An 18,413-nucleotide genomic window follows, 5' to 3' on the forward strand; every position below is an offset into this window, starting at 1 on the left:
GTACATACAGAAAAATACCTGTGGATCTGCCAGAAATGTTCAAAGGGCCAGGTTCACAAAAGAGATACGACGGCGTATCTCCTGATACGCCGTCGTATCTCTGTTTCTATCTATGCAACTGATTCATAGAATCAGTTACGCATAGATATCCATAAGATCCGACAGGTGTAATTGTTTTACACTGTCGGATCTTAGGATGCAGTACTGCGGCCGCCGCGTCGTAAACCAGCGTCGGGTATGCAAATTAGGAGTTACGGCGATTCCCAACAGATTTTCGCGTTCGCTACGTCGCCGCTAGTCTAGTTTCCCGTCGCAAAGTTAGTCGTTATTTGACCTGCCTTAACTTTACACAGCAATCGTATTGCTGTATAAAGTATGGCCATCGTTCCCGCGTCGAAATTAAAAAATGAACGTCGTTTGCGTAAGCCGTCCGGGAATACGGAATTACGCTACGCGCATCGCCGTTCGAAAAAATGACGTCACTGCGCGCAAAGCACAACGGGAATTGCGAAACGGAGCATGCGCAGTAGGTCCGGCGCGGGAGCGCGCCTAATTTAAATGGCACATGGCACACTTTAAATTACGCGGGCTTACGCCGGCGTAATTTTTCACGCAAGTGCTTGGTGAATCAGGCACTTGCGATGAAAAATTGCGGCGGTGTAACGTATCTACGAAACGTTACGCCGCCGCAATTCTACCTGAATCTGGCCCAAAGTTCCTATGTCCTGTTGTATGCTGGAAAAACACAGAATTTTATAAATTATAAAATAGATTTAAAACTGTGTACAGAACGCCTCTTTGGTGCCATATTGCATTTTACAGAAAATTACACTGCTGCAAACTGAAAGGTAAAGGTAATTTTTAATAACACTCAATGACAATATGACTTGTGTCGCAATTGTATACACTACACTTTTTTGTTTTAATTAGCTTTTTTTTTTTTTACCCTTTAACAAAATGCTTCTAATGATATATATTACAGACAAAGAGGACAAGTAATAGAAGTTCAATATTAGGGTTTAAATACACTTTAAAATCTCTGCAATTGTAGGTGCATCTTTGGGTTCAATTCACTAACGTTTACCGCATGCGATAACGCAGTCACGTGACTCATTTGCATAAATTAAGTTCAATTCATAAATAAAAATAACGATTATGCAGTATATACCGCAAAATGAAAAATGTGCCGGTAAGTATTGTTTAAAAAAGGCTCTTAAGTCCATTTCACGAACGGACCAGAGAGTAAAAAATCATGCGATATTTACCACCAAGGTTTTTCTGGCGGTATTACATGTGGTATTTGTCAAAAAATACAGCTGTTTTTTGACAAATAGCTGGTTGCTAAGGAGTGGACCAGGAAGCCGGCTGCCACGTCCTTAACAACGGATGACTCCTCAGCTGTCAGTGGGTTTCCCGCTGACAGCTGAATGTAAAAAAAATGCTGACAATTAAAAATGATGAAAAATAAAGTCAACAGACTTTGCCTTATGTCCACGTTTTCCCAACGGAAGAATAAACTTGGCATTTTGGAACTTAGGACTGTCTGCAAGATTATTCATCTTACAGATGGCAATAACAACATTACAGGGGTTTTAACTCTTCACCACCCAATACAAAAAAAATTATCTTTGATGCACTTTAAATGTAACTTTAATTTCAGCAAATATAAGCATCTGAACCTGTTGATATATTAGCCTCCTGTTATCCAAAGCAGTGCTGAATTGGTTAACCACTTCCCGACGGCCGCATGTATATGTACGTCCACAATATGGCACGTACAGGCAAATGGGCGTACATGTACGTCCTTGCCTTTCCGCGGGTCGGGGGTCCGATCGGAACCCCCCCCCCGCTACATGCGGCGGTTGGGTTCCCTCGGGGAGCGATCCGGGACAACGGCACGGCTATTTGTTTATAGCCGCTCCGTCGCGATCGCTCCCCGGAGCTGAAGAACGGGGAGAGCCGTATGTAAACACTGCTTCCCCGTGCTTCACTGTGGCGGCGTATCGATCGAGTGATCCCTTATATAAGGGAGACTCGATCGATGACGTCAGTCCTACAGCCACAACCCCCTACAGTTGTAAACACACACTAGGTGAACCCTAACTCCTACAGCGCCCCCTGTGGTTAACTCCCAAACTGCAACTGTCATTTCCAAAATAAACAATGCAATTTAAATGCATTTTTTGCTGTGAAAATGACAATGGTCCCAAAAATGTGTCAAAAGTGTCCGCCATAATGTCGCAGTCATGAAAAAAATCGCTGATCGCCGCCATTAGTAGTAAAAAAAAAAAGAATTAATAAAAATGCAATAAAACTATCCCCTATTTTGTAAACGCTATAAATTTTGCGCAAACCAATCGATAAACGCTTATTGCGATTTTTTTAACTAAAAATAGGTCGAAGAATACGTATCGGCCTAAACTGAGGGAAATTTTTTTTTATATATGTTTTTGGGGGATATTTATTATAACAAAAAGTAAAAAATATTGATTTTTTTTCAAAATTGTCGCTTTATTTTTGTTTATAGCGCAAAAAATAAAAACCGCAGAGGTGATCAAATACCACCAAAAGAAAGCTCTATTTGTGGGGAAAAAAGGACGCCAATTTTGTTTGGGAGCCACGTCGCACGGCCGCGCAATTGTCTGTTAAAGCGACGCAGTGCCGAATCGCAAAACCTGGCCTGGGCATTAAGCTGCCTAAAGGCTTAAGTGGTTAAAATTTGAGCTGCGGGTGGTCCTGTCGGCACCACAAACGTCAAACTCAAGATCAATAGAGCCGTATGGGAAATTATTAGCAGAACATTGACTGCAACCAATCAGCTAGCCTAAGGATGAGTGTAGGTAGTGCAGTACTTTGAGCCAATCAAGACTGCATTGCATGGGTGGCGAGCTTGCTGACAGGAAGAAAAAGAACAGTAATGGCTCCATCATGTTCATTTCCCGCTTAACAGACTGGGCATGGGTTGATGAACAAATGGTATTCCTTAACTGCAATGGACTAAAGTGAGGTCACTGACCTGGCCATTTATCCTAACAGTGATATGTGAATTACAAGACAGAAGAATTTTGTCAGGAAAAACATCATGTACTGTATATACATTTCAGATGTGTATTTATCTTCCTGCCTGCAGTACAGCTTTACGATAACTTCAAATATTAAGGAAAGTTTTTTTCCCCCTAGACACAACTAAAGGATAATAATGAATAATTGCAGGCAGTCGTTGGTTTCGGTCTTCTGGAAACAGTATGCATTCATTGTGAAGGGCCGTGAATTTTCTGCAAAAGCAGATTTAAGAAGAACATTCTAGAAATGTTCAATACCTTGTTTGACCTTTGAGACAAATTATTAGCGCACTCTAAGACCCGTCATTGTGGGAAAAAAATTCTATTGCCCTGTGGTGCTTAAGGTGGGTCACGGTTGGCTGTTTGATTTGCATAAGAAGTTGGTGCTGCAGGATGGCGTGCACGTGCACGTGAGGACGTGACACGCTCGAGGGCGGGGGGAGTGAAGAACTGTGGGATTGCCGGGTAGGAGGACGGACGAACCGCACTGACTGGATGCAGCGACGGCGGCTTCCATCCACACGCCGCACGCTGCCTAAACAACAGGCTGACACCTTGGACGCCACGGACACCACATCAGCGCGGAAGGAGCGGGATGCTGTACCACACGGACTGCAGCAGCCCGCATTACACAGTGCTGTGTAGTCCCACAGGGACACACAGCTGGTAAGGACCGGAGCCGACGGACGGAGACAGAGAGCTGTGAAGGGGAGATTGAAACCACCAGGTCTACTCTTAAGGACACCCACCTCCAAATAACACAGGTGAAAGGGTCAGTGCTCAGGTTCATACACTCCCTTGGAAGAACAGAGGTAAGGTGGGGGAAATCCCCGGCGGTGAAGATCATGAAGGTATGAGAATAATGTCAATGCTGTAAACGATCTGGCGCTATTTAGATGTCACCTAATTTCCTGGAGAGTAAAGTTTGCTAAGTTACTGCCAAGATGTGATAAAACTGAGTATAAGTACGGATTGGAAAACTTGCAACGTATGTAATACCCTTAACCATTAATATTTTTGGGATTCCCCTGGTCTATTACCCTAGAGGACACAGCTGCACATAATTAGGGGAAAAGTCTGTGGAAGGACAATTGACCCACACTGAGGGAAATAAGCTGGGACAGGGAGTGAGCGGAGCCTAGACAGAGTTTATCTGCATCTACTCCCCCCTAGCCGAGCGGGCTCTAGATACATTGACCTAACGGCTAAGGAGAACCAGTAGGGGGGAAGAGGTGAATTTGAATGTCTAGTACATATCTCAAATCCCAGGAAGGCTAAGACGGATTATTTTGGTCTGTAAAGTATGGTATGACATAAGTGATTATAGTACATAAGAATAGAGGATTGATGCTCAGGTGGATGAGAACTCCAAGAAAATCAGTCAGATAGTGCAAAACCATCTGGAAGACCGTCGCCATTGGTAACTGGACGGTATAGCCCATGGACACGCTACTAGATGGAGTGGACTACATATATCTTTTCTGAAATATCTAGAATAGATAAATCTGACATATCCGTACGAACTCAAAACCTTTTTTGCTTCCTCCCTAAAGGTCCCCAAAGGTCCCAAGTAAAAGGGGGATGGATAAAGCCACATTAACGGATAAAACAGGACTCTATATGTATCAACGGGGAAGGATTAGAATAGGCAGGGCTGTATAATTTCAGTTTTGTTCCTTTTTCTTTCACCGTGATATATGAATCCAAAAGTGGGTCCACCCCATTGAACCCTCTAGGTCCGCTGACTGCAGGATAACAATAGTCACCCCCTTTTTTTTTTTTTTTTTTCGGAGACTACGAATTGCCCACTGGTTCGGAATTTTCCTGCCCAATGTATGGGGTAACTCCCCCCCCCTTTTTTTTTTTTTTCTCACAGGACGTGTTGGGGGAAGGAGGAAGAGGGGGAAGGGAAAAAAAGGGAGAAGAAAGGAAATTGAAAAGGGGAGGGAATTTGTCTCTCCGCGGACCACTTTATCTACTTTTCTTGAAGTCCAAATAGTGAATAATAGATAGGGGAATCCGGCCTATTCATACCCTCTGCGGACGCTGACATCATATACCTGAACCTGACCGGACAGGGCCTTTATATTGGAGTTTTGCATAATCTTGATGAGAGTAAGAGGCCAAGCTGGGGAAGAGAATCAGAAGGAAAGAGACTAATATGAGCAGAATGGCGAGTAGATCAACAAAAGGGGGACCTCCAACTACCCCAAGTAATATAACAGCAACAAGCTCAATAAGGCCATTTGTGACCAGAGGGGAAAGCCCGTGTACCTCCGGGGTCCAGGGAGCAACAAAGCAACAACAAGGGAATAAAGCAAAAAAGATCGAATATAAGAAACCCCAAAGTGATGCACCCCGAGAAACATCTATAGTATTAAGAGAAGAAGGACTCATAGGAAGTGATCTAGAAAGTAGCAGGAGGGTAGAACGAAGTCCAGACACTCAGGCCCCCTCAAAAGGAGAAATGGCAGAGATGTTGCTAAGACTGGAGAACGTGATAAAAAGTGAAATACAGAATTTACGGACCGACTTTGGCCATATGCTCTCCAGAATAGAAACGGTAGAGGGACAAATAGAGAAACATGAACAAGAATCAAATACACTTAAAGCCCAGATGGACCAGATTCAGTTACAGCAGAGGCATATTCTCTACAAATTAGAGGACCAGGAAAACAGAAACCGGAGACAAAACTTGAGGATAAGGTCTATACCAGAGAAGAGGGGAGAGGACCTCAGGACAATAATGCAGACAATATTTAATCCGCTATTGGAAAGAACAATTGATAACCCGATTAGGATCGAAAGGGTCCATCGAGTAGGAAATCCGAAAAGAGTGACCTCCGAGCGAACAAGAGATGTCATAATAAGGTTCCAGTTCTACGAAGATAAAGAAGCAATCTGGAAGAAGCTGAGGGGGCAACCCCCAATAGTATTTGAAGGAATGGACCTGCAGATATTCACCGATGTGGCCCCAGAAACACTGGCAAGGAGATGGCAGTTAAAACCGCTCCTAAAACAGATGATAGATCTGAATATTAAGTATAACTGGGGTTTTCCTGCTTGCCTAATCGGAACAAAAGAGGGGAGATCTGCGACGCTGAGGTTCCCAGAGGACTTAAACGAATTTTGTAGGAAATTAGATATTCAGATCCCTGACATGCCAGGCTGGGGGTAGAGGGGGAGGGGAAACTCACCCCTCCCCCTCTTTCTCCTGGTTTTTCCCTGGTTGCACCCTTGGTCTTTTCTGGGCCACCTCGGAGACCCTTTTGGTCTTTTCTTTTTTTTTTTGTTTGTTTTTTTCTCAGTTCTTTGTTCGGTCTCCTTACCGTCCGGCAGGATTGGGTCTTTGTCCCCCCCCCCTCCGGGTGGAAAACCGGGAGGAGGGGAGGCAATCTCAGACCCCGCCCAGAATGATCTGAACCAAGAGATGGAAGAGGGTTCAGAGGTCTTTAATAGGCCAAATAGGGGGAGGGGGAGGGAACCAAACGGGAGGGTGGGAGGAGGGGAGGGGGGAAGAGGGGGGAGGGGGGAAGAGGGGGGAGGGACTGAGGGGGGGGAGATGCCCTGTCTCACCTGGACAACTAGAAGAGAGCGTAAACCATAGAAAGGAAAATTGTAGATCTAGACCGAGGAATAAAAAACAAAAAAAACGAAGATGCCAGTAATAAAATGCCTCTCATACAACGTTAAGGGACTAAATAGCCCATACAAGAGACATAAGGTGTTGAAGGAACTGAAACATTATAGGGCAGATATCGCATTCCTACAAGAGACCCATCTGACAATAGGATCAAACGTAAGGATGTACTCGCCAGACTTTCCCACTTGGTATTATGGAGATACCATCTCCAAGAGGGCTAGAGGGGTCGCAATTGGGGTAGCCAAGGGTACTAGGTTTGTGCTTACAGATAGACTAATTGACCCAGAAGGGAGATTCCTCTTTTTGAGAGGAAAACTGGAGGAGGAAGAGTATACCCTTGTAAACGTATATGCACCTAACATCTCCCCAACGAAATACATATTGGGAATTTTAGGGAAATTAAAAGACTTCAGTAAGGGAAAGATAATACTAGGAGGAGACCTAAACTTCTGTATGGATCCGAAAGTGGATAAATCACACCGGACATTAGAAACTCAGGATACACAATTAAGAAAGGCCAAAGCTAGCTTACATAGAAGTCAGTTAGTGGATACATGGAGGATTTTTAATCCTAGTCAGCGAGACTATACTTTTTACTCCCAGGTGCATGGTAGCTATTCTCGGATCGACCACATCTTCGTTGATCATAGAATGCTGGAGGGGGTGGTCGAGACGAGAATAGAGCCCATGACGATCTCCGACCACGCGCCCATTAGTATATCTATAAAAATCTCGGGCAATCAAAGGCCCTACCAAAGCTGGAGATTAAATGAGGAACTACTGATTGAGGAGAAAAGCGTAACAAGGGTCAAAAAAGAACTAGAAGAATATTTTAAGATTAATGAGACTGAGGAAATCTCGGCGGCTACCCTATGGGATGCCCACAAGGCAGTAATAAGAGGGGTTCTGATCTCTGAAGGAGCAAGGAGAAAAAAGGAAGCGATCAGTAAAAAAGTTAAATTAATAGACGAGATTTTCAGCCTAGAACAAATACACAAAAAAGAAGGTAAGCAACGAGATGTATACCTAACCCTTGTTAACAAACGAAATAAACTTAAAGATCTCATGGATCAGGAAACAAGAAAATAATTCAACTTAATAGCAAGGGAAAGATATAGGTGGGGAAATAAAACAAGCAAACATCTGGCTTGGTTGGTGAAAAAAAAAAAAACAAGGAATTATATTGACAAAATGAAAAATGAAAAAAGAGAGGTTGCCCATACAACAAAAGAAATCGCCGAAACATTTAGATTATACTATGAAAAATTATACTCAGTAGAACAAAAGATTTGGCAGATAGGAGAGAAAGAAAATAAGATCACAACCTTTTTAAAAGAAGCAAGACTCCCAAAAATTAGTCAAATCGATGCTGAGGGGATGGACAGGCCAATCACGGAGAATGAAATCAAGTTAGCATTAACAAACTCAGCCTCAGGTAAAAGCCCAGGCCCAGATGGCTTTACAGTAATGTACTACAAAAAATTTAAAGAGATACTATTACCAAGGCTATGTAAGTACTTTAATGGCCTCGGGAAGGGGTACAAATTAAGTAAGGAGGCCTCAGAAGCAATTATCACTGTCATCCCGAAAGAAGGCAACGACCTGAAAGGATGCTCGGGCTACCGGCCAATATCCTTGCTAAACACGGATATAAAACTGTTCGCAAGGATATTGGCCGGGAGAGTTAAGCAGGAAATGAATAAATTGGTGTATCCAGACCAGACGGGGTTCATCCAGGGGCGAGAGGGGAGAGACAACGGTGTCAGAACACTTTTGATTATCCGGAAAATGAGGACAATGGGGTCCCCAGGTCTACTCCTGTCAATAGACGCAGAAAAAGCGTTTGACAGGGTAGACTGGGGACTCATGCTTTCTACTTTAAAGGAAATGGGGTTTGGCCAGGGGATGATGAACTGGGTGGCTGCCCTTTATCAGTCCCCTATGGCCAAAATTAAAATAAACGGCAGCTTCTCGCAAACATTCCAAATGAAAAATGGAACGCGGCAGGGGTGCCCATTGTCACCACTGCTGTTTGTGTTGTCAATGGAACCCCTGCTAGCCAAGATTCGCAACAGCCAAAAAATAAAAGGGATCAAAATAGGAGAGGAGGAACATAAACTTGCAGCTTTTGCAGACGACGTCCTCTTCTATTTAACTGAACCCAAAACATCAATTCCAAACCTATTAAGCCTTTGCTATGAATATGGAGAAATTTAAAATTTCAAATTAAATATCACCAAAACGAAGATCATGAGTATAAATGTTAGTAAGATAGAAGAAAAATCCCTGAAAATAAACCATCGTTTCGACTGGGTCAGCGAACTTAAATATCTTGGGATCTTGTTAGCCAAATCAATTAAAAAAACCTACGCGATAAATTTTATCCCATTGTTAAACGAAATTAAGAAAGAGACAAAAAGGGTGGAAAACAGAGCAATATCATGGATAGGACGAATCAATTATTGCAAAATGGTCATTATGCCAAAGGTCCTATATAAATTCCAGATGATCCCCATAGCCCTCCCGAGAACTCTACTCTCAGCCCTTAACAAATTAATTATGAATTTTATATGGAAGAACAAGAAACATAGGATATATTCTCAAACATTAAGGCAACCAAAAAAAAAGGGAGGACTCGCCGTTCCGGATGTTAAGAGATACTACGATGCGGTTATATTGACAAGGGTGGTGGAGTGGGCCAGAGTCAATAAAGAAAAAAGGTGGGTAAGTTTAGAAAATGAATTATCACAGGCAAGGTTAGATAAGATAATTTGGAACCCCCCCAAATTCAGGACACTGGACATAAACCTACACGAGATAACAAAAAAGGCACTGAAAACATGGGACATAGTATATAAAAAAATTGAGAAAGAATATAACTCACCTCTCATAGCACTAAAAAACAACGATTTTTTTTGCACCGGGTAAGACACAAGTGGGGGGGCATTGGATTAAAAAAGACACTGCACAATTAAGAGACATAATGAGCGAGGGTCACATTAGAACACTGCAGGAGCTAAAACTTAATAAAAATTTAATGGAAATCAATGAGTGGAGGTATCAGCAGCTAAACCATTTTATTCAAGGTCTCCCCCACTCTTTGAGGTCAGGAGACCAGCTGTCAGATTTGAAAAAAAATCTGTACCACAGAAAGATCCAAAGGTATTGTTTCAAAACTATATAGGATCCTACTGAAGATGGGGGAGCCGGGTATACCCCCATTCATTGAAAAATGGGAAAGGGAATTGGGCACACAGCGGGATAGGACCACAATAGAGAGAATGTTGACTCTGACCCACTCCTCCGCGGTGGATAGCCGCACGGCGGAAATGTGCTTTAAATGCATTGCCGGTTGGTATATGACACCGGATAAATTAAAACAATTTAAAGAGGGGCAGACAGGGGACTGCTGGAGGGGCTGTAGTACACTAGGAAATATGGCACACCTTTGGTGGGGATGCCCTAAGATAAAAGAGTACTGGGAAAAAATATTGGGATGCGTGGAGGAGATCACAAAGAAAAAGATAAAGATGGACCCATGGGTTGTTTTATTTCACGGGGGAGAAGAAGGCATTAAAAGGTACAGGGAATCACTGATACCGCACCTCCTGAACGCCGCCAAGAGATTAATCCCTAGAAGGTGGCAAGACCCAGACCCCCCTTTAATTTGGGAATGGATCGACGCGGTCGAAGAAACATACAAAATGGAAGAACTGAAAGAGGGTTTAGAGGGCAATAATATCTTATTAAGCACAAAATGGGAAAACTGGAGGATTTTCAAGAAAACTTGGAGTTACGCAGAAAAGCTAAGGGAAGAATTTTAAATGCTCCCCTAGAAGAATATTAGAAAGATCTACAGGTCTGAAGAAAATGTCTAAGGTGAGACAGGGGGGGAGGGGTAGAGGTAAGGGGGGGTAAAAATTTTGAAATGGTAAATTTTTTGGTATTTTTATTTGCTCTTTTGCAAACGGAGGTACATATGGGTTTATATGGGTCTATTTGTATATGTGCATGTTACAATAGCATATGTATAAAAAAAAAAAAAAAAATGAAATCAGAACAAAAAGGAAATAAAAAAAAAAAAAAAAGAGAAACCCATATAAAGAAAAGCGACACTAATGATGCAAAACCAAAATAGAGATGCAATGGGCTGGTTCGTAGAACATGAGCATATATTCGCACTCTATGAGGTAGAGTCTGAAGTGAAAAAAAAAGAAAAGAAAAAAAAAAAAAAAGAAGTTGGTGCTGGAAGCCTTCCCTCTGCCAGACTCCAAACAGGGAGCAGGAAACTCTATAATGGCCAGTATGGACTGCTGACTGCAGGTCTCAGGCCTCGTACACACGACAGAGTTTCTCGGCAGAATTCGGCGAGAAACTCGGTCAGAGCCGGATTCTGCCGAGAAACTCTGTCGTCTGTACACTTTCGGCCCGTTGGAGCCGCTGAGGAACTCGTCGAGAAAATAGAGAACATGTTCTCTATTTTGAGAGAGTGGGTAACCGCTCAAAGAGAACCAGGTAATCTGATTCCTGTGGTCCGAGCCAAGGGTGCAGGCAGTGCAATCAAAATGCAGGTTAGGATGAAGGAAAAAAGCTGGGACAGCCGCACTCCAAAAAAAACTCCTCCTTTAACCACTTCCCGCCCGGCCTATGGCCGATTTACGTCCGGGAAGTGGTTATGAAATCCTGACAGGACGTTCCAGAACGTCCTGCAGGATTTCATGCCGCGCGCGCCCGTGGGGGCGCGCATCGCGGTGATCGGTGATGCGGGGTGTCAGTCTGACACCCTGCATCTCCGATCTCGGTAAAGAGCCTCCGGCGGAGACTCTTTACCACGTGATCAGCCGTGTCCAACCACGGCTGATCACGATGTAAACAGGAAGAGCCGCCGATGGCTCTTCCTCACTCGCGTCTGACAGACGCGAGTAGAGGATAGCCGATCGGCGGCTCTCCTGACAGGGGGGGTTAGCGCTGATTGTTTATCAGCGCAGCCCCCCCTCGGATCGCCACACTGGACCACCAGGGATGCCCACCCTGGAGCACCAGGGTGGGCAAAAAAAAAAAAATGACAGAAAAAAAAAAAAAAAAATGACAGAAAAAAAAAAAAAAAAAAAGCATAAAGAAAAAAAAAAAGATGCCAGTCAGTGCCCACAAATGGGCACTGACTGGCAACCTGGCAAAAATCAGTGCTGCCACCCCAGTGTCCATCAGCGCCACCCCAGTGTCCATCAGCGCCACACCAGTGTCCATCAGTGCCACCCCAGTGCCACCCCACAGTGCCCATCCATGCCCAGTGCCCACCTATCAGTGCCCATCTGTGCCACCCATAAGTATCCATCAGTGCCGCCCATGAGTGCCCATCTGTGCCGCCTATGAGTGCCCAGTGCCGCCCATGAGTGCCCATCAGTGCCGCCTATGTGTGCCCATCAGTGCCGCCTATGTGTGCCCATCAGTGCCGCCTATGTGTGCCCATCAGTGCCGCCTATGTGTGCCCATCAGTGCCGCCTATGTGTGCCCATCAGTGTCGCATACCAGCGCCGCCAATCAGTGCCACCTCATCTGTGCCCGTCAGTACTACCTCATCGATGTCCATCAGTGCCATCTCATCGGTGCCCATTAGTGCCGCCATATCAGTGCCCGTAATTGAAAGAGAAAACTTATTTACAAAAAAATTAACAGAAAAAAATAAAAACGTAATTTTTTTTCCAAATTTTCAGCCTTTTTTTAGTTGTTGCGCAAAAAAAAAAAAATCGCAGAGGTGATCGAATACCACCAAAAGAAAGCTCTATTTGTGGGGAAAAAAGGACGCCAATTTTGTTTGGGTACAGTGTAGCATGACCGCGCAATTGCCATTCAAAGTGCGACAGTGCTGAAAGCTGAAAATTGGCTTGGGCGGGAAGCTGCGTAAGTACCTGGTATGGAAGTGGTTAATTAAAAATCACAAAATACATGCCACAGGAAAAAAGCTGGGACAGCCGCACTCCAAAAAAAACTCCTCCTTTAATTAAAAATCACAAAATACATGCCACAGCAAAAAACAGCACAACAAAAGAAAAGCTGACGTTTCGCACTATGCCTTAGTGCTTCTTCATAGCTCATGAAGAAGCACTAAGGCATAGTGCGAAACGTCAGCTTTTCTTTTGTTGTGCTGTTTTTTGCTGTGGCATGTATTTTGTGATTTTAAATTAAAGGAGGAGTTTTTTTTGGAGTGCGGCTGTCCCAGCTTTTTTCCTTCATCCTAACATGTTCTCTATTTTCTCGTTGTTCTATGGGAGCTCTCGGCCCGCCGAGCTCCTCGGCGGCTTCAGGGCTGAACTCGACGAGGAACTCGACGTGTTTGGCACGTCGAGTTCCTCGGCCGTGTGTACGAGGCCTCACTCTGATCAAGAAATAAATAAAAAATAAAGGGAAAAATAGATATATACAGTGTAATATATATATATATATATATATATATATATATATATATATATATATATATATATACACGCACTATATTACCAAAAGTATTGAGACACCTGCTTTTATACGCACATGAACTTTTATAGCATCTTAGTCTGTAGGGTTCAATATTGAGTTGGCCCAGCCTTTGCAGCTATAACAGCTTCAACTCTTCTCGGAACGCTGTCCACAAGGTTTAGGAGTGTGTCTGTGGGAGTGTTTGACCATTCTTCCAGAAGCACATTTGTGAGGTCAGGCACTGATGTTGGATGAGAAGGCAACCGTGGATGTCCGCTGGGCACCCACGACTGCCAGTAACACAAATCCACGACCTGTTAGGTGAGAGGAGACCAATGGTGTGTTCCCAGTACAGAGGAACACCAATCGGTCTCCTCCCCTTGTGAGTCCCCTCCCCCTACAGTTAGAATCACTCCCTAGGTAATACGATTAACCACTTAATTGCCCCCTAGTGTTTTAAATCCTTCCCTGCCAGTCACATTTATACAGTGCATTTTTATAGCATTGATCGCTGTATAAATGTAAGTGATCCCAAAATAGTGTCAAAAGTGTCCGATCTATCCGCCGCAATGTCACAGTCTCAATAAAAATCTCAGATTGCCTCCATTACTAGTAACAAAAATAAAAATGATAACAATTCTATTTGATTGAGAAATTCACTTTCCCTTATGATTGTATCCTTTTAGCACCCACAGTCTTTCTCTACAACCAGTTTATCAATGTCTTTTTTCACTTCTTACACCTCCTTCCTCTTAGGATGCCATGGCCCACTTTCCTCCGAGACAAAGAACACATAAAGATTGAGGCATGCTACCATGAGTTTGTTTTCAGGCATTTCATTGCTGTTTTCTTTTCTAAGCATTTGATTCAGGGTTTATTCATCTTTATAAAACGTGCAGCTTGAATTTGCCATTGGTTAAACATATTATATTTTTCATTTCTCCAGAGGAGTGCTTATTTGTTATACGGCACATTTTCACTGGAATTGCGCAAGTAAAGGAGGACCATGAATAGCACAATTCATCACAAATTAGAACTTGGAATAACAGAACAAGACTGTGTATATTTTCACCATGAACACTGTAGTCAAGGGAGCCTAGAGTGTAAATATACAGAGTGTATTAGACATCCAATGTATGCTTTGGGCACTTCAAAAGCTCTGCTCCGTCCTGCAGTCTATCAGTGGTCTTAAAGGTGCACTCCGTTGAATACAATCATTATACATTAACCACTTAAGGACCCCTTCACACCGATATATGTCGGCAGAATGGCACGGCTGGGCACATCCACGTACATGTATGTGGCTCTTTAAGCCCAGCCGTGGGGTCGCGCGCGTGCCGCGGGCCTCACGGACAGGATTGCCACTGGAGTCCCGCGATCGGTCCCCGGAGCTGAAGAAAGGGAAGAGCTGTGTGTAAACACAGCTTCCCCGTTCTTCACTGTGGCGCTGTCATCGATCGTGTGTTCCCTTTTACAGGGAAACACAATCAATGACGTCACAACCCCCTACAGTTAAAAACACAAATGAGGTCACACATAACCCCTTGTGGTTAACTCCCAAACTGCAATTGTCATTTTCACAGTAAATAATGCATTTTCAGCCCTGGTTCACACTGGGTACGATTTGGAACGATTTGAGATGCGATTTGACATGTCAAATCGCATCTCAAATCGGCGGCAATTGTCGCCAATGGCACTGTCCTAATCAGTGCGACGCCGCATCTGCATTTTCAAAAAGTAGTTCCTGGACTACTTTTTGCGATTTCGGGCCGCGATTTACATAAAAAAATCGGCATTTTACCGCGATTTTGAATTCGCAGCAGTGTGAACCTAGGCTCAATGCATTTTTTGCTGTGAAAATGACAATGGTCCCAAAAATGTGTCAAAATTGTCCGAAGTGTCTGCCATAATGTCGCAGTCATGAAAAAAATCGCTGATCGCCGCCATTAGTAGTAAAAAAAACATAATTAATAAAAATGCAATAAAACTATCCCCTTTTTTGTAAACGCTATAAATTTTGCGCAAACCAATCGATAAACACTTATTGCGTTTTTTTTTTTACCAGAAATAGGTAGAAGAATACGTATCGGCCTAAACTGAGGAAAAAAAATAATGTTTTATATATTTTTGGGGGATATTTATTATAGAAAAAAGTAAAAAATATTGAATTTTTTTCAAAATTGTCGCTCTATTTTTGTTTATAGCGCAAAAAATAAAAACCGCAGAGGTGATCAAATACCACCAAAAGAAAGCTCTATTTGTGGGAAAAAAAGGACGCCAATTTTGTTTGGGAGCCACGTTGCACGACCACGCAATTGTCAGTTAAAGCGACGCAGTGCCGAATCGCAAAAACTGTCCGGGTCCTTTAGCTGCCTAAAGGTCCGGGTCTTAAGTGCTTAAAACTCAATTAGTGGATTGTGACAGACGCAATCAGGACGGGGCTTTTGGAGGGGACTAGGGGCAAGCCTCCTACCCACTCATTATAGCCCATGGAGAGAGCAGATCATTTTCGAATGATGGACAACCACGTCATGAAGGCTTGGATTACTTCTCTGAATAAGGACAATGAAGCTTCCCTTCTGGAGTGGATGGAAAGATGTAATATTAATCTTGTACAAGTTAATGGTCAGAGGAAATATGGTGGCTCGCCTGCAGACTGGGTTGGAGAGACTCCTTCAAATGGGACAGAAATATTTATAAATAATCTACCTCTAAAAATCTATGAAGATACATTAATTCCACTTTATCAGACTGCTGGAACATTGTTTGTCTTTTGATGACTTGTCTAGCAGGCAAAATACACAAGTTTGTGTCTCCCCCATTGTGTGTTTCCTAGGTGCAAATTCCCATTGTTAATTGGGTCATTTATTGTTTCTGTCTGTCTACTAGTATTGTGTCCACTTCACTTTGTTACCAAACTATTGTGGAATGTTATATGTGCATCAGAACCCCTGTAAGGGCTGCTGGTTGCTGTGGTCCATCTCTCACCCTGCACAGTCAGGAACACAATTTTCGGACACTCAGAAGTCAAGAAGCAGTCCTGGTACTTTGTTTTTATGTTTTATTGAGAGGAATTAAACGTGGATGGGGTAAGGGTAAGAAAGGGATGCCCACTTAAATGAAGAAAAAGGAATTGTGACTTCAGCTATATACACTCCTTGTATATATGCCTCCTCACTTCCAGCTTCAGCACACCACTTGGTTAACCTAACTTACTCCCAGGACCAGCTAGCACTGAAGTTTAGTTCTGACACTGGCTCAGTCAGGCCTTAGAAAATGCCCTTTGCAGGTCGCCTAGGGGAGAGGAGGAGACGTACGGCCGATGGAGGAAAAGACACAGGAGCCTCTGCACGATGCCTGCTGTCCACGGCCTGATGCCTGTTGCCTGCTGCCCACTGCCACTGGCCCCTTTAGTGTAGCAAAAAATGATGGTAGTCCTAGTGCTAGCTGTCCATGTGGCTACTGATCCCAGCACCACATCATCAGGCACTACCAGCCCTCTTGGTTGCAACTGCCTCTTTCCACTGCCCGTGCCACCACAGTCCACATCATTGGCTCTGCACCCATCCCAGACTGCACTCTCCCAGTCACCTCAGGCATGCCTCCTTCTGTGCCTCTTGGTCCCTTTGTGGGTTTTAAGAGGGTCCCATCCGGACCCAAGCCCAGACTCAAGGTCACCCCCCAAAACTGGGGACCTCCCTCAAATGCCCTGACAACCTAACATTCCATCTTCCACCTGATCACCAACTCCTCCATAGCTGGGCTGACCCTGCATATTTGAGGAGGCCTGCCCCCTGCCAATCCTGGTTGGGGATTGGTCAGGGCCCTCAGAATCAGTGGATGCTGTTTTTTTATGGGGTGGCGACAAACACCCCCCGGAACAGTCTGCCGGTTGGTTCGGCACTTACCCCATCTAGGTAGTTGGCAGTGGGCATTGGGCATCAGGCAGTTGACAGAAGTCATCGTGCAGCGGGTCCTGTGTCCTTTCCTCCATCGGCCATGCATCTTCTCCTCTTCCCTAGACATCCAATAGGATTGCCTGTCCTTTCAGCCAATATTCATTCACTGTTGTAACACACCTGGGTGGGCTTAAAGTGCATTCTCTGTGCCCCAAGCACGCTCTATTTTGAAGCCTATTGGAACCTCTGGCTCTGTTTAAAAAAAAGACGTATTGTAATTCATGCATCTGGCGTCCTGCAAGGGACCGTATGCATGGATATGGGTGCGGCACCTGTGGCCCCCTAATGGACAGTTTAGAATACTCCAGACAGCTCCACCTCTCCTCCTCCATTTCCAGAAGATTCTAGCATGTTCTGAATAGAAGTGAGAGGTCTTAGTGATGCTGAGTGTGTCACCCAGCTCTTCCTGGCTTTCTGTCAGCCCAGGAATCAAACACACAGGCTTGGCTACCTGCCAGGCCTGCTTAAAATTTCATACACTACAGAAATGTCTAACTTTACATATCCTAGTACTACTAGACGGGTGCTACATATGTTTGTTAATTAGATTACTGTTTAATTAAGATCACCGTTAGTTGTTAGCTGTTATCTGTTAATTGGATTGGTGTTTGAAGTTTGCATTGTCATGCTAATCACCTCAAGAGCTCCTCTTGTGGGGTATAAAGTAAGTGTCCGAATTTTAATAAAGAGCCATTCCTTTGGTTTTACCTCCACATCTTGTCTGTGCGCGATGGTTGGGGTAAAAGGGCTGATATTAGCTCTCGGTCTGCTGCAAGGATTTGGGAGAGGAGGCACTGTTGGGGAGAAGCACCCAAGCGAGTTGTCAAGGCGTTCCGTCACACAAATGGTAATGTTTACAGATTTTTCAAAGTCACGTGTCCTGTGATGTAAAGCGTAAGGAGGAGCCAATAACCTCAGTGCTGTGTGAGCACGGACAGCTAAGTGAGGAGTTCTGTTATGCAACTGACCTTCTTATATGCAATCATATTGCGGGGAATGTGTAAGTGCAACTGTGTTTTTATTACACATATGTCGTTCCCAGTCTATTTATCTGCGCAATGAGTTATGTCACTCTTCTTTTTGAGCAACATGGGTCTATGAAGGATTGAAAGCTATGAAGGTTTGAAAGCAATCCATCACATCATTGGAGACTTTAAACCTGATCATCTGGGTATTGTTGTCCTCCTGATTTCAATCTCAGCTAGGAGTGGTGTCTGACTTTTTCTCTACATTATTAGAAATCTGGAATAGCACTTTATTTACATTTATATATTTTTTGGAAGCACTTTATTT

Source organism: Rana temporaria, chromosome 1 (genome assembly GCF_905171775.1).
Source record: "Rana temporaria chromosome 1, aRanTem1.1, whole genome shotgun sequence".
In the NCBI taxonomy this organism is placed as follows: Eukaryota; Metazoa; Chordata; class Amphibia; order Anura; family Ranidae; genus Rana; species Rana temporaria.